At 35.8% G+C, this 22,152-nt stretch overlaps 1 protein-coding gene across 5 annotated transcripts in view; it reads left to right on the top strand.

Annotated features, from left to right (window-relative positions):
* The window catches only part of Agmo (alkylglycerol monooxygenase), a 379,192-nt gene that overhangs the window by 175,108 nt on the left and 181,932 nt on the right, over positions 1–22,152 (top strand). The gene's annotated exons all lie outside the window — the stretch shown is intronic.

Here is a 22,152-nt window from a genome sequence, read left to right as displayed (position 1 = left end):
CCTGCCAAGGGCAAACATGTTGAGTTTAGTTTAACATCACAAACCTTGGAATTTTGAGTAAGTTCTCAAATGGATACAAGCCTTATTAATTATATTGTTTGGATAAAAATAGAGAGGCATGCCTAGCTTTGTGCTTTCCAGCCTTCTGACTTAACATCTCTGCATTTTTCCTGGCGTTGCTACTACCTTTGTGGCTATGGTTTGTCAGTGACAGCAAGGTGAATTCCTAACTCAGCTTAAAGTAAACATTTTCTCCAAAGAAATTATTTCCATATCACTCTTGGTTTTCTTCTTGGCATTGAAATAGCAATGCCCCTCCACACACCTTACCCACATAATCACCTGTCCCTGATTTGAAATAACAAAGAGCCGCACATTGTACCTCCTCTCCGGAATGTGCCTGGCTCTGTGCTGTGATTTATGACCTGAGCATCCGACACTCCTCTGTACATTATCAAGGAGGCCTTAAATAAAAGCAAACACAAGCTTGTGATAGAAAACCTTGTCAACACACATGAAATTAAACACATACATGCTCTAATGTGCGGTTTTCCTTTCTTATTTCGACTTTTAAAATGATTAAGGTAGGTAAGGATCCTGCTGGATAGGATTTCACATTTCAAACCTGAGATTGGAAGGGAATCTTCCCACAAGGATCGGGCACAAAATATTTAGGAGAGCACACCCTTGGTTTCTACAAGGACACAGCAAGGGCTAGATTGGGCTCTCCATGGTCTGTAAACTACTTGCACCATCATTAACCACAAGGCTAGAATGCCTCATTCCAGATGCTCTGGCCAATGGACCGTAAAATTGCGAAGCATTTCGGGCCAAGCCCAAGATTTTAAAAGCCCCCACCCCTCTCCTCTCAACAGTCTAACCCCCAGTTCCCTCTGAAAAGCTGCTCATTATTCTTCCTCTGCCCCCTGATCTAAGCAAAAGAAATCCTTCTGGAATCAATTAGAAATGTCTGCCCTTGATGAGGTTTGCACGTGAGTTTAGAGTTGTGAGCCCTTGGTAGTGGCGGCCAACAGCTGCATTTTCGGGTGGTAAAGTCTGAGGAGGAATTTTCCAGGGTTTATTTACCGTCATAAAATTTTTTTTAATAGGCAAGTCATGTTGAGAGACAATCTTGTGTGCCTTTGAAAGTGAAGTTAAATTAGAATTGTATGTTTATTTCATTCATAACGAGGAGACTGAAGATGTGTACTAGATTTGCCTTTTCCTCAAGAGGCTGTACCCGAAGATTAGACAGTTGAATAGGGGTATTCTTGCAGGGGATGAAAGTGGGGGAAGACTTTATTATCTTCTTCGTCATGTTACTAGCCTGACAAACTATATAGTCAAGGTTAAAGGAAATCGGAATCCACTTACTAAAATAATGTGAATTAACAGAACACATTATTTACTTATAGATGTTAATTTACACGTGTGATTTAGGTTTTTAACATTGCTCAATTATTATACTGCTACATAATAATTAAAAGCTATTGGTAAACAGTGCACCTTGACTTTTAACACTTTAGAGTTATACATGCATACATACCTACATACATACATACATACATACATACTACATACAGTGAAATATGCATACATATGCAATAGCATTTAATTTGAACTTTCGTGACCTTCATGGTCTTATCCTTCCTCTTGTACGAGACATACTTACTGGAAGTGTAATTTTATTTCTTACATGGTTTAAAGAAATCACTTGTTTCAAGTGAGGATTTCATTACTACGTTGATCATTTATTTCATCAAGAAATGGTGTCAACTCTCCTTGCCATCCAATCACACCATTCAGTGCAATGTTTTAGTTCCTGGATATGCCTTATAGTCAAATTGGAAATGAATTAGATGTTTCTGTTTGTATTTTATATGTATGTGCATTGTGCTACATGTACATATGTATGCATACTTCATACTTTCAGAAGCTGGAACTGGGCATTGGGTTCTCTGGAACTGGAGTTACAAGGGGCTCTAAACTCTGATATAGGTGCTGGGAATTGAATCACCAAGTTTTGCCAGAGCTGCAAGTGCTCTTAAATGCTGAGATATCTATGCAACTTCCTAAGTTAAAAAACTAACATTGCTGTTAGCCCATAAAATATGGCTATTGCTGTCCCACAGTAATTGAGATGTGTACTACACCCCTTCTTGTACTATCTATTTATTTCAAAAGAACAGAGATAAGCTTAAATTTAAATTCTTGGGAGGACTCATACAGACATCTCCCCATTATAAATTTGATTTCTAAACGGAAGGGTGTAAGAATGTCTGATGCCTGCCACTCTGAAATAAAGTTGGCTAATGGTCACTGTGTGCCTAAAAAAAATTCCAGGGGGAAGTTCCACATATGAATAACAATAAGAGAAAAGTTATCTTTAAAAACAATGCATCATTGGATTTTCCATATCCAGAGACACTCAGCATATCATTAATAATCCAGGCTGCCTATGGTTAAAAGATTACATAAAGTCTTCAAAAATATTCTAGAATTTATTTGTTCAGATAGGAATAATCTGGGCTGCATATAGTTAAGAGAAAAAATTACATATAGTCTTCAAAGATATTCTAGAATTTACCTGTTCAGATAGTTCCAATATGGAAATCTTGAGCAATATGTCCACTCTTTGTAGAGTATTCCATATATCACCCGTCTTAAAGATCTTCAGATGTGCAAGAAAATCTGTTCACTATGAAACCCCATATTTAGAACGAGCAGGCCTGAGGAACAATGGCAAGAAAAGTCATAAAGTCTAAGATGGGAGAAAACAGAAATTTGCTCCTTCTGACTCTTAGATACGAGGAGACTGCCAGCAGATGAAGAAAAACAGTATCCAAATAGCAATGGGATGAGCAATTCAGAGAAAAGCTGATGCAGAGTTGCTTGTTGAAACTTTCAACATCACCCATAAGCTCATTCTGCACTTAGTATATTCTTTATACACTTCACAGAATCCAAAATCATTGGTAAATGCAGTTTCTACTGCCTTTTATATCGGCTGCCATCTAATACAAGCTGGAGTTCCCATCAAAATGCAATGTACTAAATCTCTCTGGGGAGCCTGGAATATATGCATAGCAGAATACACTATCTTTTCCTGTGTTTGTCTCTGACAGTCTTAGTCTAGCCTTGAGCAAATATTTAATTTAATCTGATATATATGTACCATACATACATAAAACTAGACTCAGATTCTAGATGCACTGGTGTAAGGATTTAATACTAAGTGGAAAGCCTTTTAATTCTCAGTTTCATGACCCATGAAGTTAAGAGAATGAAAAACCTTTCTAACACTATTTCCACATTTAGGATTTAATGTGGAAAGAAGTGTGTGTGTTTAGCTGTGTGATTTAAAAAGAGCAAAGGGTTAGGTCTTCTGTTGCAAAGATAAGTTTTCTTGATGATGCCTGTTAAGTACACCTTCTTGTGGTTATAAGAAAATGTTGATAGATTGTTGTTAGGGATAATACTGCCTTAGTAAATTAGTGTTCGCAGATTATTTTCTAATAACCACTCACTAATCACTCCAGTAACAACTCAGTGTCTTCACTACAATGAGCAGTTAACCGGGTTTTCAGTCCTAAGCATGGTTTCCCTCTTGTCAACTAGGTCTTGTCTTTGCAACAAATGGAGATCATTACAGAAAATTATAATAAAAATGCCCCATACATATGTTGCAAATGTGAAGCTTGTTCTTCATGTGGTTACCCTACCAATTGGGTCTCAGATGCCTACCATTGGATCCTCTTTCCTCCTGCCTGGACTGCCTGGATGGGCCTCAATGGGAGAGAATGTGCCTAGACCTGTTGGGATTAGATGCCCCAGTGTGAGGTGGTATCAGGGCATGGGACTTACCTTCTCTGAGGAGAAGGGATGGGAGCAGAGGAGTGAGGGATTTGTAAGGGTGAACTGGGAAGAAAGGAGGGAGGAAGGCTGAGATTTGGATACAGAATAAGTTTTTTAAAAGCATAAAAATTGCAGCGATGGAGCCTAATCCCAGTGTATACATATACAAAACAATACCACACCTAAGTGTCAGATAAAATTGCAGAAGAGGGGAGAGGAAATAAAGATTTTTAAGAATCAGAAGATCAGGGAGTTTGCTGTGAGATTGTGTTTCCTAGTAATATTAGTAATATACCCACGAAGTCTCACCAACATGACTGTACAAACATGAACTGTACTAAAAGAAAAAGAGGAGGAGGAGAAGGAAAAAGGAGGAAGAGAAAGAAGAGGAAGAAGAGGAGCAGGAGGAAGAGAAGAGAAGAAGGAAAATAAGGATGGGAAGGAGCAGAAGAAGCAGAAGCAGCAGAAGAAACAGAGGCAGAGGCAGAGGCAGCTTCAGAAGAAGAAGAAGAAGAAGAAGAAGAAGAAGAAGAAGAAGAAGAAGAAGAAGAAGAAGAAGAAGAAGAAGAAGAAGAAGAAGAAGAAGAAGAGGGGGAGGGGGAGGGGAAGGGGAAGAAGGGGAAGAAGGGGAAGAAGGGGAAGAAGGGGAAGAAGGGGAAGAAGGGGAAGAAGGGGAAGAAGGGGAAGAAGGGGAAGAAGGGGAAGAAGGGAAGAAGGGGAAGAAGGGGAAGAAGGGGAAGAAGGGGAAGAAGGGGAAGAAGGGGAAGAAGGGGAAGAAGGGGAAGAAGGGGAAGAAGGGGAAGAAGGGGAAGAAGGGGAAGAAGGGGAAGAAGGGGAAGAAGGGGAAGAAGGGGAAGAAGGGGAAGAAGGGGAAGAAGGGGAAGAAGGGGAAGAAGGGGAAGAAGGGGAAGAAGGGGAAGAAGGGGAAGAAGGGGAAGAAGGGGAAGAAGGGGAAGAAGGGGAAGAAGGGGAAGAAGGGGAAGAAGGGGAAGAAGAAGGGGAAGAAGGGGAAGGGGAAGGGGAAGGGGAAGGGGAAGGGGAAGGGGAAGAAGAAAGAAAAGGGGCCATGCCAAAGTGGATGGGGAAAAGCCTATGAGGTCTCAAACCTACACAAACCCTACAGACAATTGAGTAAAATTAAGTGTGGGAGAGATCTTTCCCATGGAAGAGCAGAAAAATTGGTGGTCCAGTTCCAGACCCTGAGCTCTGAAAACATATATAAAAGTAACATGATATGGACTTACTAGGGTATATTTAGAAACATCTATGTATATACAAATATACATATAATAATAATTAATGAAAAAAGGTCATGAATCTGAAAGAGATTGGAGAGGGGTATATGGGACAGTTTGGAGGGAGGAAAGGGAAGGGAGACATGTGACTATATAATGGTCTCAAAGTTTAAATATATATAGTAAATGTTTTTAAATATTTTAAAAAGGTAAAATGTAGTGTTAGTTCACACTTATATAATTACCTCGTGGAGAAGAATATAATCCAGGGGCTCTGGACGCAGTTGGGCATAGCATTTCCTGCTTTACTGGATATAAGAACATGCAGTTGGGCATACCATTTTATGCTTTACTGTATATAAGAACATGGACTTGGGCATGCCATTTCCTGCTTTACTGTACATAAGAACATCAATTCCATTGAGGTGATACTGGTCCTGAAGGTATCCTGGATGTACTCAACTCCATGTCAATTCCTACCTGAAAATTAATCCAAATAACAACAACAACAACAAAATCAAAGCAGGTAATAGAAAACCAGTTTTCTTGATTTAAAGTCACATTAGGAAGCTTCCTTAGTGGCAAAGAGAGAGTTCATGGGGAACTCAAGTCACGGGAAATAATTGAGATTACAAGAAAGGAGCCTGGAAAAAATTTACAATTGAGAGAATATTAGAATATTATAAATTATAACACCTTGGTCAGTGTTTTTGATTTAAGTGATTGAGTCACTAAGAAAGATTTTAGAGAATGTTGGTGCCAAGAACTGTCGAAAAGTGTGCAGAAAGAACATTCAGTAAGATGAAGATACTGTCCATGTGCCTTCAGTAACAGCAGTCAGAGGCAGATAGCTGTTTTTGTTTGTTTGTTTGTTTGTTTTTTCCTATAAAGTTGTAGATATGTCACTGAAGTGTCACTCACAGAAGACAAGTCAATGTGAGACACATCACTGTTTTCTAATAAACATATTGAAATGTTTAATCAAAATACATTAGGCAGATTTCTTGTCCATATTTTATTAGTGATATTGTGTGGAAATCACAGTGCAACATGGTTTTTTGGGTTATTTTTGTTGTTGTTGTTGTTCTTTTTGGGTTTTTTGTTTGTTTGTTTTTTAATTTTACTAAATGTTCTTCAGATGTTTTTCTGAATGCTCTTGGTAATGTTGTATATAATTTCTACTTACCATTAACTTCACTCTTTCATTTATTTAAACACTCCTTTATTTCTACCTGAAATGGCACTTGTACCTCAGATTCTTCAATTCCCAGAAGAACTTTTAAGGGTGTTGTTTACCTGTTAAATTTCTAATCCAATCCCCGTATGATGAGATTCTGAAAAAAGAACACTTTTTTACGTGTTTTATTGGAATTAATATAAAAAAATCTATTCTAGTTATGACAAAGTAATACAAATTTGAGAACTGCTGCATTCATATAGCCAGAGGGTACATTGCACGATGTTTCATTTTACCTGGCATTCCACACTTTCTCTCTCTCTCTCTCTCTCTCTCTCTCTCTCTCTCTCTCTCTCTCTCTCTTTCATATGACACTATTTCACCACATATTCTATGTTTTCTCAGGGTGGAGAAGATTTTGGAGCTCAAATTCAAGCCTTCCTTCATGCATGCTCTCTGTCAATAAGACTAATGTCTTACTCCTGGTTTTCAATGTTCTCTTCCAGAAACATCTCCCTTTTGCCCTTTGATCATTTTTATTTTTCTCTCATGCAATACAATTTTACCTGCTTATCACTACCAAATAGCATCCTAAGTCATCTGTCATATAATTCCTTTTCAATGTATGTTGGTAGGAGATTCTCCAGAGAGGAGAAAACAGATGAGTAAGTCAAATGTCCTTTGAAGGTAGAGTGGGCTCATTAGGATGCACTTAGGAGAATAAAAGCCGGCTCAATGAAGCTAAGCTTCTCCATTTGCATTGCATATGGAGGGTTTTCTGCATTCTAATCACTTTAGATGGACCCTCTAAGAGGTTCACACATCGATAAGGAGCAATGCCAGGAAGGACATACAGAACAGCAATTTGCCTCCAGAAAGGCCTTTAGAAATTGAAATCCATAAATAAACTTTACTTTCATTTTTTAATTAAAATTTTAACTTATTTAAAAATTTCATACATAAGTATTATATTTACATCATTTCCACCATTCTGTCTCCCACCTGAGAATTTTACTATCTAATGATAATGGTATAAAGTAACTACTTTTGCCATAAAGACAGGTTTGATCTTGTGTCAAAACTATAATGCTAACAGACTGTTTAACTTAGTGACTCAACCCTTGCAAGTAGAGGCAGAAATAAACCTCTGAACTCATAAGCTAAATCCAGTCCTTATGTATAGTTTATCTGCACAGGATTACTTCTTTTAAAAAAAATTAAAATGATATTGAATGAGCTGAAAATGTTAGATCAAAAGATTTTAAAATCACAGCTGAATGTTATTTTTCTTGAAAAGTTTAAAGATAACCTTTGTCCCCCACCCAAGAATCAATACTCTTCTTAATCTTTCCCCAAACATTAAATGCTTGGAGCTGCTCTTTCTTCATTTTACTGTAATAGTACAGAATAAATATACACACTGGTCATAAGTTTATATGTACCTGCAATGCAACCACGAATGAGATGATCCTTTTAAGCACAAGACAAATATAAGAAAATTTGGAAAATCCCATTGTCTTATGAGGTTTCTTTGGTTATCACTTGTCTATAATTTGTTTAAATGTAGATTATCGATAACTGAATGTTATAAGATTACAGAAGTATTTTCTACATATAAAACTATATTACAAAGTTAGAGCATATTAGGTAAAATAGGATAATGTTAAACACTAAATGCTTTAGAAACAATTCAAAGGTCTGGCTACCCTGACACCCTATACTTCATCAGGTCAGGACTGAGCTTGGAAGAAACAGTCTTAGTGGAGAAATAATGTGCTAGAGAAGGCTTTAATTCTTTCAGGCCACATATCTAAGGTGAGCTGGCAAAGAGAGGAAGTGGAGGTTATACATCCCTGTGATTTTTAGGTCGTAGAAACAAATGAGGTTTCTTCTGAGAGTTTAAAGAAGCTGGTGAAAACCTATGGCATAAACATAGGGAGAGCTAACTGCTTTTCCAATGCTCATCAGTTGAGCTTTTTAAAATTGGCAGCTTCACTTTGCCCAAACGACCGCATTTACAAGTAATTTTTTTAATGGAGACACGGGAAATAAATATAAGACATAAAATTTGTACATTGAGGTATGACACACAATCACTAAAGCATTCAATATAAACAAGCAGAGATAATTCTTAAAAGCTAAGAATGTATGATTCAAAACAAACAACTGGTATTTAACTAAAAATCAGCATTACATTGAAATGCTCAAAAGAATGTGTTGCATATATCCTACTCTGGTGTTAGATTTTAGTGTTGAATAATATTTTTATGTTTTCATATTTTCTCTTATTACTTTGCTGGATTGTTCTGAATGTAACTTGTGTGTTTGTGTGTGTGTGTGTGTGTGTGTGTGTGTGTGTTTGTGTGATGTATTTTACAAAACAGCCTAAGGACAGAAGACTAACACATGTCCTGTTTACATTTGAATTTTAAGTTCAGCATACTTGAAACTCTGTAATGTTTAAATGTTGGAAATAGGTGTTAGGAAAAAATGAATACACAAAGACCAGTTATTTACTAAATAAAATACTTGGGACCTGGACCAAATAGCATGGTTACCTCTTTCTCAGTGGGGTTTGAGTGATTACATCTGGCTTGGCAAACGTGGTTTGGTTTATCTTATTGTAGAATCCATGTAATGCTTCTATTACATTGTTTACATTGTTGATTGAAAACTAATATACAGTATATCCAGTTTGAGTTGTCTGTTTCCAAGATAGCTTTTGTATGGCAAAGAATCTTCCTATTGGATTGTAAAACATACCTGAATTTAAGGCCCTTTTAAGTATACCTATCATAAAAGTCCATTTTTTTTCTTTCTATTAACAACAAAATATACTTAAAAGATTATTTCTGTTTATACAAGAAACCCTTCTGTTAGAACATTTGGGAAGAATTAGCTTACTGTTATTGAAGTACCCACGTGTGATGTGTGTTCCATTTACTCAAATTATGTAGATCCACTCATCACTCATGCGCCCAAGGAATACCTATTCAGTATCAGTTTTGTGAGGAAACCATCATCATAGCGGCTATAGACAGAAAGGCAGAACTCATACAAACCCAATTTGGGTTCAGACTTTGATATGTACCATATGTAGGAATAGTGTGTGAATTTTAAGCCTTCTGGAGAAAATAATAAGAACTCTTGAGAACTGCTGTAAGTATCTTATTGAACATTTTTTGTAAGGATTTTAGCTTATATAGTAAATATTTAGCATTTCTGTATGCTTTATGGCCATGTTAAATACGAAATATTAAATAGTGGAAGTATAAATAGTGGGTAGTTGTTATTGTTAATGATGATTAGAACAATCACATCAGTACCACGAATCAATACAGAGTAAGGAGAAAAATAAAACCAATTAGACATCATATCAGTTTTTAGTATTGAGTAGTTGTTTCAATAGTGTATGATAAGTGCATATTAAAATGACGCATAACATTATATTAAGGAGCATATAAAGGGAACATAAAAAATACATAACTGTGATGGGTAGCAAAATTTCCAAGGTGGAAATGTTTGTGTGGTAAGCATGAGTTTAACCACAATTTCTTCACATCTTAAAGACAACAGAGGCGTGGTACCTAAACCAAGTAGTTTCATTTAGAGATTGGAAGGGAAAATATAACTAACACGGTAAGAAATTGAGAATGTTGCTAGATAGCTCTCGCATTAAGTGGGAATTAAAAAAGGGCAAAGGATGGAAGGAGAAAAATTAAACAAAATAAACTTCAGAAAAACTGTGTATGGATGAGAAACATACGCAGGATGCCACTGGTGACTTTTAATGCTAGAACATATTTTATTGGATGTGCTTTTTGTATAATCAACAAAGTAGCTTTACAAAGAAGGAATATGCAGAGGAAGACATGAGGAAGGAAACATCGGAAATGTGTTACCGTGATTCCAGAAAGATATAGAAGCAGCTTGAGGGAATTGTCACTATGGAAGACTAGTGTGACAATGGCGAAACTAAGAAACTTCAGATTATTTGTCTAATTTCTCACATTTAATTCTTTCCATCTCAGGAAAACACAATCTTACCTTGGCCAAAAGTATTAGGACTAAGAGGGAATGTCAACATACAGATATAATTTGATGCCATTTTCAGGTCAGAGATACATTCAAATGACTCAGACGCATCAAACCACCCAGGTAGACCTAGCATCTTTATTAAGAGGAAGTTGTCTTTTGATAACCAATGAAATTTGTATTCATATATAAATTAAAGTTATATTTTTATTCATGAGAGAAGTTATAGACCTAAAATTGTTTATCCTGTTTTAAGACAAGGAGTATCTATGTTGTATTAGCATTGTATAAAGCATTTAAATCCCAAGACATACATATATTTATGCACATTACTTATGCAGTAAAGGATAGTGGTTACTATATACCATGTACTTTCATGTCTTAAACAAAGTTAATCAATTTTTTAAAATGTTTTTTAAATGGAAAAGCGTAATATATTTTTATTTATTCTCAAGTTTGGAATTCTATCTTTTTAATTTGTGTAAACTTTAGGAACTGGAAAGTTTTTTCCTTCCTTCCGTCCTTCCTTCCTTCCTTCCTTCCTTCCTTCCTTCCTTCCTTCTTCCTCATCTTTCTTTCCACACTGAATGTTTCAGTTGCTACTTAAGCAAGTTTTCTATCACTAAGCTACATTCAAGTCTTTCTATTTTTATGTCCTTATATCTATAAACAGAAAATACCTTTGTCTTCAGTGAGTTCTATGCATAGTTAAAGAAAAACTTATTACTGAAAACATTTTCTCTGTGTCTATGAATGAATGCAAATTCAATTTGTAAGGTTTACTACTTTAATCTACCAGAAAGGCTGGTTTTACCAACTATTTCAGGAGTAATAAACAGATCTCTTTTGTCATTCCACGATTCGTGATCACTTTGCAGGGCAGGCAGTAAGCCAAAATGAATCTTTTTCTATTACTATTGGTTCCTATTACTTCAAAACCAAAGCAGAAAGTACAATGAACATGTCATTCCCAACCACATAAAATAAAATATCAGCAAGGTAGACCAAGGAAGAGGCTAACTGGGTCTGTACATGGCTCCATTTAATGATCCCTTTGGAATTTGAGCCTTTGTGTTACGTTTCTTTACTAGATGGTAACACATTCTGAATAACTACAATATCATAATTGCCAATAAAGTAACCTGTATCTACTAAAATTTTTTTCCCGCACTACTCCAAACCTTTCATTTTAATCTCAATATTTAAGCTTGTCTCAGTTATATTTTATATTACTTATGGGATGCTTATAGGATATATATTAAATATAGGATGCTCAGATGAGACTATAGTAAATATTTGACATAGATCATGAGTATTGCAATGTTATTTTGAAAACTCAATTAATAATAAAGGTGATTTAAGAGGCCAACTCTTATTAATATTAAGACAACTTTCTGAAAAAAAGTTTTAAGGAACAGTCATCAGTATATTTGTCACTGAAGGTCGCAATGTCACATTATAATTGTCTTCATGCTTGAACTGAGAAGTATGTAAAAAAGTTATCAACACATGCCCTTTGTATGTCTGTGAAGTGATTACTTGGTTAATGTCACAAGTAAGAAGACTTTCCTTAAATGTGGTTGTCATCATTCATAGTCCTTCAACCAACAAAACAAGGGAGTTAGCTCGGTGCTTGACTTCCCTACTCTTCCCAGGCTTGATGATATCTGCTCTGTGTCACTTACCTCTTCTCCTATTGATGAGTTTATACCTTTGAAATCATAAGCTAAAGTAAATCCTTCTTCCCTTTCTCTCCTTTTAATTAATGACCACAGAAAAGATAAAAGTAACTAATCCAAACATACAGTGCTGTGTTCTATTAACAAATAAAAATTATTTTTTCCAACAATGAGTAGCAAGATGCACATTATCACACTGTTGTATGGGGTACATTCTGGGGCTATCTGGATATGAAACTATTTTCGGTTTCAATTTGGGTCTATGCAAACATAAAATATATGAATAGATTTTAAAATATAACACGCTATAGAGAACTCAAACCACACATAAAAAGAAAGGACACCATAATTTATTCCATTATGGATTCACAGACTCACAGAAGCTTATGCTTGCTGTGAACTCCTCTTATTAAATAAGGAAATGGGGGCTCTGAGAGGTAACTATCTCCTCTAAGGTCAGACAGTTATAAGAATAAAATTGAGTTCCATAATCTACCCATGTTTTTGCAACTATGCTGCATTCCTATGTAGAGAACAAAAATCATGACTATCTTGATGTATAGATTAAAACAAATAACAAATTCTCTTGTAACTAATAAAAAATAGACAAACTTTTTATATAAGATGCACTCGGGACACCAAACTCGATCTCTTGTTCATGAAACAAATACAATTCTGAGCAATTTCCTTGAGGAACATGAACCCTTTGGAAAAAAAAAATAATACAGTGAAGCTGCCTGCTCTGGCAAATCTACTTCTGCTTGATGGAAGGGAAGTGGGATGTCGAGGGGTTGGGACTATTACCAGCAAGCCATCAGCACTGTACCTGGAGATAAATAACCACCTCTTAGGCAGATAGAATTTGAGAGGCCTCGGGAACAACATTGCATCTTCCCTCCCTCCTCTTGGTTGTTCTCCAAGACAATGAGCTCTAGCCGGTTCTGTTGTTTTCTGACTATTCTTTCTCAGCCTCTGGAGCAACTTCACTTACTAACCTTCAACCTTCATAGTGATCCATGGCTTGGTTTTAGTCCTGTGGCCTTTTGTCTTCGATCATTAGAAACAATTGTCTAGCCTTGTGAGTTTAAATGTCTTCTAAACGCTGTTGACAGCAAGTTTTATAAACCTTGTTCTGTTATCTCCATTGAAATCCAGTCGTGTGCACCCAATTGCCTTTTTACTGTATATGTCATGTAGGTCTGGAAACGATAGGAAAGTAATTGGAGGTATACATTTCTGAGACATCCATGAAAACTGATAACCTTGGATAGACAGTATATACTTCAGGGTATTTGTCTGCCCTAAATACAAGTTAGGGACATAAAATAAGTTCAACACTAACCCTTATTACTTTTGAGTTCACTTGTTAGCCTATTTATAGCATTTAATAATTTTATAATTAAAAAACCCTCTGCTTCAGAACTAAAATTTGAAGGAATGGTGGTTCACGGTTAGGGGTAATCAGTCAGAAAGTCATACTGCTACAGAAATAGACCTTAGTAATAGGTTTAGAAGATGACCATGCCTAATTTTGTTTTAAAGTATAAGAGGATCAAGCCTGTTCGTTGAAATCTATGTCACATTCAGAGGACAATAATAGTGAATAAATAAATGACTAATGATTAAATAAATACAATTTGCTTTTAAGTTTTTAAGACATTGTGTAAATACTAGCATGCATTTGTGATGTAATGCACAATGAATAGTAATTCTAAATAACATCATAACTGCTGTATGAATAGTTTATCTACTTGTGGCTCTCATTATCTCCTACCTATGGAATGGCAGTATAGAAGCAACTAATACCTTGAATACATATAAAAAGAAAACCTAAAGTCTTAAAAACTATTGGGCTTCAGGAAATTTGTTTCCATTCATGTTCATGTTGGACACATTCTCTTTGGTGTCCTGTAAATTTTTTGTTTGCTTGTTTGGTTGGTTTTCAAGACAGGGTTTCTCTGTGTAGCCTTGGCTGTCCTGGAGCTCACTCTGTAGACCAGGCTGGCCTCAAACTCAGAAATCCACCTGTCTCTGCCTCCCAAGTGCTGAGATTAAAGGCGTGTGCCACCACTGCCTGGCTGGTGTCCTGTAATTTAAAGCTACAAATTTAGATATTTGCTGTTAGCTGAGTATCAGAAATTTTTTTATGTAGCAACTTCTATGGTACTTTCATTGATAATGGTTTGTAAAGGTTGTTTTTTAAAAAGTACATATCTTTAGGAAGTATATCTATATTTTACTAATTTGCTTTCAACTTTGTTCAAGACTTAGTAAGCATAAAATCCTCCAGGTTCCTGAGCTGAAGCCCTACTAAAGACATAGAGGCCAACGCTTGTCTATAGTTCACATCAGCTCACTACCTCATTCAATATTTGTCAATCAGAGAAACATATGGAAAGTTACCTTTTCATTTTAATGTGATTAAAATACCCGAGAACTTAGTAGAGTAGGTGCTCACAAGACATTAATGTATAAAAGTCACAGAGTTATATGTTGAAAGTGATTAATTTTATTACATGTGTTTTACCTCAGTCAAAAAGATCACTAGGGAAATGTAAACTTGCTGTCATAATCTGTCTCCGAATGGTAACAAAAATAAAATAAAAATAAAACAAATCTCCCTCTATACAAAAGTATTTCTAAGGCACTTCAAAAAGCAGTCTTTTTCATTTAAAATTCTCCCCCTAAAATAGTTCTTTCAACCAAACCACTCACTGCTTAATTATAACACAAGATTCTCTATATTATCTGCCTTAGAGTCTTGAATTGCCTTGTACAGCTAAGCTTCCTCTTGCAATTCAAAGTTGCAAAGGTGTGGTTCAGGTGGGGTGATTTATCTGACCATGGCCAAAGGGGTCACCAATGTGGTAGATGGAAGAAACAGCTGGCATGACTCTGCTGCCTCTGACATGCTGCACTCAAAGGCAGGTGGGGAAGACTGTTAAAGAGATTTTGCCCCTTTGGGCTGCTGCTGCTGCTGCTGCAGTGGCTCCTGCTGCTACAGCTGGTGGCTTTTTGCAAATGTATGGCTATCAAGCATTAAGCCTCTGAGCAGGCAGGTTGTAATTGCCTCTCCCATCCGCCCCCCCCCCCACACCCCAAGCATAAAAGCTATTCTCTGGGGAAACACTGCACATGTGTAGCAGGTAGTTGTGGCTTTAATCAGCTTTTCCACTACTCTCTTTTTCCAAAATCACTGGCTCAGCTGGGAAGATCCTGCATGAGACTGAGAAGAGGGGCTGAGTAAGTGGATTTCAACAAGTATCTCCTTAAGCTGTTCTAGGCCACCAGACAGCCCTGTTTCATGAACAGTCACCTCTAAATGTCTGCAGCACTCCCTGATGTCTGCTTCTCTGCCTACCCTGATTGATACTATAAATTATATAACTTATGAAATCTGCTCTATTGAAATATAAGTTTTGGCTTAAGGTCTCCTCTCTTGCATACTTTCAGCATTATTATTTGGTTCCATTTGTTTTGAGAAGGAAGGATTTGGAAAGAGTGAACACGCTTGATGCAAACATCAGAAAGTCCACGGTTACACTTTCTCCTTGAGAAGCCCTGGGTCCACATCGCACAGATTTAGTGAAGTGATGTTTTGAAGCCCCAATAAAAGGACACAGTAATTTTCTTTCAAGGAAACTTGTTGGCATATGACACCATGATATTCATGGCTACATATGTTTGCGTCCCCCTGGGGAGGGCCCCGGAATGTTTGACAATCTCACACATGTTTTTAGATGCTGAAGTTCATGAACTTTAAAGGACCAGGTGTCAAATGGTTTTGTTTCTATATTATGAAAATCTTACTCTATAGTTAAAGATGTAAATAAAATCTAGGCCATCTTAATTTCTTAAAATATGTGTTGAATCTGATAAACAATTATTTAATAAGTTCCTTTAAAATCATATAATTTCACAATCTCGTACTGAAAAGTGATATATAAATTTAAATTAGCACAGTTTACTCAACAACTTAATGTATGTAGCAAAGTCTACCAAGAATCAAAAATTAAATACTTGATATGAATAATAGCCCATACCCTGACATTCAAAGAATGTGATTGATCTAGTTAATATCATATATTTAAGTGAACACTGAATTAATCCCAAGTAAATATCTTGGGGTACAATTTCACGAATATTTTATTTGCTATCCATCTTTCTACATGAATCATTAGGACTGGTTTGAGGATTCCAAGTTAAGGAATAACACGTGGGTATGTTGAAAGTTAATGGTGTATGTTTTTTTTCCGTATTGAGTCAACCGATTTTATAGGAAAGAACAGTGTCCGCCAAATTTAAAGAAAACAAATAAACCTTAAAATAGCATGGCTGTCTTGATTTGGTTGGCACAGACAATTTCTAAATAAAGAAAAGAACTGGGTGGACATATATCTGTGGTGAGAACATAGTGCGCCAGCCTTGGTTGAGTTTGATAAATTCCTTTTGCTGTCATAATTTGTACTATGGAATTGAAAGTGTGAATCTCTTCAAGAGTGGTCTGTGAAACTTTTTTCTACTTGTGAATTGACTACCTTGGGCATGAATGCAAGGGACAATTAAAATAGGTAGAATAGTAGTTGATTTAACTTCCTGAAGCAGACAACAACATTAAGATTATTGTCTATTTTGAAATGGTCCCTAGACTTGCATTTATTACATTTATTGTTATACAGTTTCTCACATGGGTACATATTCAAACATCATACTAATTTCCCTAAGGATTTTTAAAATTATTTGAATTATTTTATGTGTTTTTAAAAATTTGATCTGTTTAGAATAACTTAAGGATAACTATTTGTTTTTGGTAAGCAATCATAATATTATGCCTGTCTAGTAAAACCACAAAGACAGGTAATGCATCTAGAATGAGTTGCTACTGTATTATCTAAATTGTAGATACACATGCAAAAATATATTTATACATGCTATAATAAATCTTAACATTAACTGGTATGCAGAGAATATTTCAAAGGTGGTGCTGGCCAGACACAAGTCGTTTGGCAAAGCCTTTTCCCAGTATATATTTTCAGGGCTGTCTGCACAAAGATGCTGGCAGAGTTGCCATGATTTCTATTCCAGGTGATGGATTTCTGTCCAAGTAAGCGAGTGACTAAATATTTTCCGGTGGAATCTAGGCACCGTAAAATCACTGAAGCCAAATAAAAAAGTTGTCGACCTTTCTAAAAAAGTAATTATAATAGCTTTGCATACCACGATGACAGAAGGAATATTTCCACTTAGATCACTAAATAACAAAATGAGTGGAACCTCATTAGGAGAAATGGGGAGTAGAACAAATGTGCTGCCAATATGTCCTTTGATCAGCATGAATGAATATCTTATTGTATTTTCATGCACTTCCAAAACAATCTTCTTAAACCTTAACAATATCTGAGTGCATAGATTCCACATTCCATTCTGTCAAAGACAAGAAATCCAATCTGAACTCACTGAAAATCTGGGTCATCATTTCACCACAAAACGAGTTTTAAAACTAGGATACTTTGTATTTGTTGATTTCTCCTAATCGGAAGCAGTCACAGGACATGCCTTCCAAAGTGATAAGAAGGTGTGGCTGCCTGTTCAGAATTACAGCAGAAAGCTAGCAGCACTTCCTCTACTTAAATCTAAACAGAGATCTAATTCTGGTGTATGTCATTTCTTACTTTTTGCAAATCTGAATACATATAAGAATCTGTGAATTTAGAGGCAGGTTTGGCACTCCTATTGTTTCAAATGTAGCACATGGGAAACACAGCACTGTGTGTTGTAATTCAGCTTTAATGATGGAACACTTACTTTTAGTCAGTCGTTGAGGGCTGCAAGTGACATTGTTTTTTAGCTTCAGACATTGCACGTAACTTAGCAATTATATTACGGCTTTCAATAATGGTTGTTGGCGGGATATCTGCGAGTGAAGTCATAGCAATTTTGAAAGAGAAAGCTAATAAAAATACACCTGCCTTGTAGTGGAAAGTGAGCCTTTAATATCTCTGCTTTGAAGTCGGGCAAAGCCTTTGGTATTAACTAACATATTATGATGGAAGAATAATCCTTTGCCCTGGGGGAAAGCAAGACATTGAAGTTGCAACAGATTGTTAAGTTTCTAATGACCCAGGGTTCAGTCACTTGATAATCATAAAAGAATAAAATGAGGTGATGATTTCTTAACACTACAAAGATATAACTATGTGAAAACACTTCATGGTGATTATAAATAAATAAGATAACATGTGAATATTCCTCAAAAATGACTCAGTAACTGTGTAAGTGATTTTTGGCCATTTTCTGTCATTGTTAAAGACTTGAGAATGATTTAAAATTGTCATTGCCAAATGATGCTGGGAGTTTCAAATTAGCTGTGCTCATTCTTCTTTAATTCCTTCACCTACTTCTCTTTGTGGTTTGAAAATGTCATTTGCTGATAATTATTTACATATGAAAGATAGGAAAGCATAGATGTTTGTGGCCCTTCTGTTGTAAGAGCTAGGAAGAAAGTGTAGTTGAAATCCCTTTGGCTTGTAGAAACTTTTCTCCTTTACCTGGCAATTTGTTTCCTGCAAGTTTATTTTGCTCACTATAATTAGTAACAATCTGTTGTTAAATTTAAAATATAAGCCCAATCTAAATATTAACATTACCGTAGAAAACATTTTATTAATAAATACAATGGGAATTTGAAAATTCTGCACAGTGAATGACCAGAACAAATTATCATTCTTCAGATATTGTTTGCAGTCAACTTGAGAAGCACTGATGGAATATGAAAGTTATTATAAAATAAAATTAGTTATTTTAACATTATGTAATCCATACTTTGCCAAGCATATTACATATTCTGACTTTCTTTGATCATTTTTGTTATAAATGTTTGAAGCCACAACAGAAATGTCTTTTTATATTTTGGTTTCAGCAGTTCCTCTCAGTACAGAGTATCAAGTAATCCAGAGAGTATACATTAGCACTTGTCAGGGCTGTATTTAACATCAACAGGCCAAATACATTGAAATTTTTTTTTACCAAGTTCAAAAGTGCCACAGAGGCCCTGAGTCCCTTGATAACATGATAAAGGGTCACCAAAAGATGTTTGTTTTGGTTACAAAATGGCAGGTTTTATTTTAATTCTTGCTTAGGAAATGCACTCCGATGGTTCTTAGGTCAGTAAGGGAATCTTCTGCATTCACTTAGGACATCAGTGGTCGTTGTGACTGAGCAGCGAATATGAAGGCTGTTTAGTGGAAGGAATGGAGCTGTTGTCTCTGCAGAGTTCCAGAGTGTAATTTGCATTTTCCTTTGGATGTGGACTGTTTGTTGAGTTTGGACACCTGCTGCAACAAGTATCAGTTTCAGGCTACAAAGTGGTGCTCTGAAATAAATATCACGGAGCTTGTTAAGTTTTGTCATCTGTGTCATCACATTAGTGCAGGATATTAGGGTATAGTGGAGTGCAGCTCAGTTTTCTGATTATATGTTTGGACTATAAGCTTTTTTTTTAATTAATGTTTGTAACGAGTTTCTATTACCAGAGAGATCTCAAATTAAACAGAAAAATATTTAAAAACATAACACAAAGACCACGTCCACATAACGTTCTTATGTCTGACAAGTATTATAATTTAAGATACTAATATTTACTTTGTAACATCTACCAGAAAATGGGAATCTAAAATGTAGAGCTTTAAATATCTTTATATTTACATATAAAGTTAAATGTATTTTCACTTTGATAACTCCTTCTGGTAAACCTTGCCACATACATTTAATTTTGAGTAAGAGCAGATATTATTTAAAGTCCTAGTAACAACCACTCTTAAGATCTTCTTGCCAGTTTACTCTTTCCCTATTAATTACTGTATTAGCAACTAAAATTAATATCATTCTGTATTAATTGTATATGACATTGTGCAGTGTATAGTATATAGTGCAGGCATGAATTTTCTCAGGGAGAAATATTGTGTGGCTTTTAAGCAGAATAGAAGAATTCTAGAGACATCCAAATAGTTCAAATGTCAGACTTTGAAAGAAAATGGTTGATATAAAAATACTAAAAATTTCCTAGTAACTGAGATCTTTAAAGTATAAATGATTTCTGAAATATTGTTTTCTATATGCTTATGTTGAATTATAAGTCACCATCTATATTTTATAATAAAAAGTAATAAAATAGTAGCAGCTGGGATGAGATAGAGAGTTGGAATTTCACTAATATAAATTCGCATTTCTGAAAACAGGAAGATTGCTCAAGCTTTTCCTCATCCTGCAAAGATAATGTTATCCAACATTTACAGTGGCTCCATATGAGAGGCACACCATTCATCATATGTTCAAGATTCTATTTTTATAATGTTAAAATGGGCTGGCATGGGATACTACATGCTAAAACATTTTGAGATAATTCAGTTTTTATTGCTGACTCCAATGTGAATAATGCAATGTAAAAAAAAAATTAGCAGGTCAGAAACACATAAAAAAACATTCTATATCACTTTATAATCTGGATTAAAAAAAAATGGTATGCCTTTACGAGATCCACCTCACAAAGGTAACTGTGAAAGATTTCCTCCTAGCTGCTCAATGTAGTCAGATTGGTTACTGGACCATAAAGGCAGTAACTTAACCAATGTGCTAAGGCACTTGCAACGTCACCATGAATTAAGTATTAGCAGGCAGAACTACTGTCTCATCTCAGTCACAAAGCCAATTAACCTTGATAAAACCATGAGCCAAATAAATCCTTCCTCTCCAGTGTTATTATCCTTCCCTTTAGGTTATCTCAGATATTTGTCATACCAAAGCAGGTAACCATCCCAATACCCTAAAGCACAGTTAATGTTTCCCCCTTTTTGTTTGTCTATATTATCAGAATACAATGTCAGTCCTCTTACCTGAAGCACAGTGCTGATTTGTTAATTACACATAGCTACAGATCTAAAGGGAAAAAGAGAGAAGAACACAGGGTATGGAAGTCCCTTGGCCTCCCAGAATTAGTAGAGAAAGGTTTCTATTCTTAATCTATCACTTCCTAAACTATGATCTTGATTCTTCCTTTACTCCTTTTCAGAAAATGAGAAAAGCATTACCGAAGTGTATAGCAGTAAATATGATAATGAGTGAGCACATGCAATATTACTATGTCAATGAATGGCACCTAAAGTTTCAATAAAATTAGCTGTATAAAAACTGTACTAGGTAGCCTAAGCCATTCCCCTCTGATCATATGGAAACGATTGCAACTTTTTCTTTCTCATCAAGCAAATGCTTACTGTTTGACAAATCTCCTTATGCTTGTCATGTACTTCAGGAACACTATTCATAAGAAAAAAATTCCTCATCTTTCTTTCCAGATCTTTTTAAAGTTTAAATAATTTGTTCTCACCAACAGTTCAAATCTGGAGCACCCACTTAACAAACTAGCCACAGTTGTACATGACTGAATTTTATGAATTTTATGATTGAAAGCACAAATAGAAGAATCACAAGAGCTCTTGGAACAGCCAGCCTAGGCAAAACTGCAAGCTTCCTGCTCAGTGACAGGTTCTTACTCCTGAAAATAAGGGGGACAGTGATAAAGGAGGTCGGTCCCCTGGTACCTTGATGTGGCTGTCTCATAAGTGTGCACAACTCACACTCATAAGCATGTATTATTGCACACAAATACAACACATACACAGATGGACACAGGGTAAGAAAACTAGACTTTTTGAAAGGAAATTTAATTGACTATTGTAAAATGAAAAAATGAAGCTCTCTAATGTAAATTTTCAAAGGATATCTCTGCATACTCCATTTAGCACAATATTTCTGGGGAAATCTCCAGAGTTGGAACTCTAATTTATCCTTGTATGCTCATTCAATAGAGTATTATTCTGTTCCATAATTCTGTGTGTGTGGAGGAGATCTTTTCCTAGGACTTTGGTACAAACAAATCAGCTTCTCCTTGTCACATGGAAACCTCACTGAAAATCTCCCCAACTTCTTTTGCCATTTATGTTTCCTGTAACATGAGTTATAGTAGTCCTTCCTCTAATCACTTTCTTCATTACACTCCAGCCTATCTTAACTGCATATTGTTTATAAAGGTACGTGGATACTCTTAATTGGTGGATGACAGTAGGTAGGCTCTCCAGAAATCGGTCTGAGCCTCATGCCAAACACAGTCATTAAT

This window comes from Arvicanthis niloticus, chromosome 11, assembly GCF_011762505.2.
Source record: "Arvicanthis niloticus isolate mArvNil1 chromosome 11, mArvNil1.pat.X, whole genome shotgun sequence".
Taxonomy (NCBI): domain Eukaryota; kingdom Metazoa; phylum Chordata; class Mammalia; order Rodentia; family Muridae; genus Arvicanthis; species Arvicanthis niloticus.
Note: the sequence above shows the minus strand (reverse complement) of the source record. Positions and strands in the feature narration are given on the sequence as shown.